The 3,021-nt window shown below is 34.2% G+C and overlaps 1 protein-coding gene across 1 annotated transcript in view; it reads left to right on the top strand.

Moving 5' to 3' along the window:
- Positions 1-3,021, top strand: part of LOC107721955 (SPARC-related modular calcium-binding protein 1) — a 41,570-nt gene that overhangs the window by 11,259 nt on the left and 27,290 nt on the right. The gene's annotated exons all lie outside the window — the stretch shown is intronic.

Here is a 3,021-nt window from a genome sequence, read left to right as displayed (position 1 = left end):
CTGACACAGAAGAGAAGAAATTGTTGAATAAAGTCGTTATTTTTGTTTTCTTTGCGCACAAAAAGTATTGTTGGGAGACAGAGTCTAGGGATAAAGGGCTGTTCTCCCTGTGTGGGCCAGGAGCAGCGCTGTGTGCTTGATATACAGTGAGCGACAGCTGCGATTTGGATAAGGAAGGTTTTCTGACAGAGAGAATGTGTTCTGGGTCAGTGCTATGGCATTTTGCTGTGGAGAGAGCGTGTGTGTGAACTGTGAAATGTGTTTTCAGACACATAATTCCATGTTAGTTGCAATTTAAAATGAACATGCATTATGCTATATTTTAAGTTAATATTAAATGCAATCAACTGAATTTTGGAGTGCTTTTTGATTCATTTACTGTAAGTAGGACTTAAAATGATTTACTCACCCTCAAGTTGTCCTAAACTTGTTTGAGATGTATGATTTTCTTGTATGATGTTTAATTTTCTTGTATGAGATGTATGATTTTCTTTCTTCTGTGCAACACAAAATGAAAATATTTTGCAGAATGTCCTGAAGCTCTTTTCCATGCAATGAATGATTGCTCATGATGACCAATGAAGTTAGACATCATTAATAAGTCGTATTTGAATGTGTACAACCGCCAATGATATTTGAGAGCTATGGTAGAGGGTTTTAAGTAAATAGTCTGTTAAATCTGTTCTTCACATAAAGCTGTTGTATGGCTTCCAAAGACTTGCAATATAGCGAAAATATATAGCATTTTTTTTTTTTTTTTTGGTTAATATCATTTTTAGAGCTCAAAAATCCAGATATTCTGCAAAATATCTTCCTTTTTGTTCCACAGACAAAAGAGACAAAAGAAAAATCATACAGGTGGCACAACATGAGGGTGAGCAAATGAAAAGACATTTTTGTATACAGAGATCTTATTAATTCTGACCCTTAAGGCTTATCTGAGAACCTTTATATCATTTATATCATTTTTAGAGCTCAAAAATCCAGATATTCTGCAAAATATCTTCCTTTTTGTTCCACAGACAAAAGAGACAAAAGAAAAATCATACAGGTGGCACAACATGAGGGTGAGCAAATGAAAAGACATTTTTGTATACAGAGATCTTATTAATTCTGACCCTTAAGGCTTATCTGAGAACCTTTCTCAGCTCCTGTAGATGAATCTTAGACTATAAAGACACGCACTTTAGGTTATACAACTGAGTATTAATCTTTTATGCCTTCTGTCATAACAAATGTCATCAGACAGAACAGATCATTGAAATATTCATGTAGTCAAGATGAATTATAACACTACAACTGCTTGTCTATGGAACCTTTGGCTGTTGCGGTCGCACTTTATTTCAGGTGGCCTTAGCTACTATGCACTTACATCAAAAAAATAAGTACAGTGTATTTATTGTGTTCATATTGTATTGCAAAAGACTTTTGCTGCTATTGAGGTGGGATATGGGTAAGGTGGTTTGGGTAGGTTTAAGGGTGGGTTAAGGTGTAAGGGATGGGTCAACAGTGTATTTATAAATGTAATAACATAAATTAATTACAGATGTAATTACATACAGGTATTTTTTTTTTGAAGTACAATGTAAAAACATGTATGTACACAATAAGTGCATTGTATCAAATCATTAATTTAAATGTAAGCACATAGTAGTTAAGGCCACCTAATATAAAGTGGGACCCCTGTTGCTTTCTTTTTCCTGGTTTCCTTCAAAGAAAACGGACAAATAGGCAACTCACCATCTGGACGTGTACTCAGTTCTAAATCACCTTTAAAACAGCTTGCTTTGGATACAACATTTATTGTGCTACTTAGACCGGGCAGCTCTCACCAGGAATATTTTGGCCCATCTTAAACAACATTCAAGATTTGCTTATAGGTATTAATTTTGAATGTGGCTGTTCTGGATTATTTACCCAAGTGAGAATTAAAAAGTATAAAGTGTGAACACATAAAAATATATTATATATGTATATACTAGGACATACTTGTGGATGAATTTAACTGAGTATGTATTATAATCTAATAACATGTATTAATTTATAAGTTGTATAGTGTGTATAGTACTTATTTATAAGCAGCATATAGTACATGGTAAAGGAGCCAGATTTAATAATGCCATACTTAGCTGAAAGGGGGGAAAAAGTCTGGTTTGTCTGTCATCAGGCATTCAGACTGATTCAGTTCATGTCTACTATTAGTGACATAATTTGGTTCCATTTGCTTGATTGCTCAGCTCAAGAGATTCAGTCCTGAAGCAACGTTTTGTTGTTTGCTGTGTGTGTGTGATCAGAAACGGTCAGCTCTGGTTATTCAGATGGGTCGTGTTAAAATGGAAAATGTGCCCTGTGTTTCTGGCTAAAGCTACCCTTTTCCAGTAGAGGTTCTCCAGTTTTGTATACCTGCTGTGCTGTGAGACCACTGCAGTGTCAGAAGCCACACTTCATGATGGGACAGCAGGTATTTCAGACAAAACTTTTCTTTCAGTAAAATCAATATGCAATCAAAACTGATCCATTTACTTTGTAAGGCACGTTCCAGGTCTAGTTGTGCACAATACATAATTATTCCAGTGGAAAAAAAAGGGGGGTTCCATTCTGGTATGGAGGAGCTATTTTCACAATTGAATCCATTCCTAATAGTACTTACATTCAGTCTTATTTGGATAAAATAAAATAAAATAATATAAACGAATGAACAAATGAATGAATGATAGAATGAATGTTATTGGATAGACCAAATCAGAATGAAAACATTGCCCATTGAAAAATATGGGCCTCTGTACTGTGTTAATATTAAGAAATTTTCTGTGTTGATTTTTACCTGTATTTTGAATTATGCATTGCATTGTGTTGTGTTTTAAGGTTGAAGGAAATGTCTGTAATGTTAATGAAAAATGTAGTGGTAATTTTGTGACAGGACATTGGCTATTTTTCTATAGATTGTTTTTTCTACAAGATAGATAGATAGATAGATAGATAGATAGATAGATAGATAGATAGATAGATAGATAGATAGAT

Source organism: Sinocyclocheilus rhinocerous, unplaced genomic scaffold, assembly GCF_001515625.1.
Source record: "Sinocyclocheilus rhinocerous isolate Xijiao unplaced genomic scaffold, SAMN03320098_v1.1 scaffold2109, whole genome shotgun sequence".
NCBI classification, from domain to species: Eukaryota; Metazoa; Chordata; class Actinopteri; order Cypriniformes; family Cyprinidae; genus Sinocyclocheilus; species Sinocyclocheilus rhinocerous.
The sequence above is the reverse complement of the archived record's forward strand: the minus strand, read 5'-3'. Positions and strand labels throughout refer to the sequence as shown.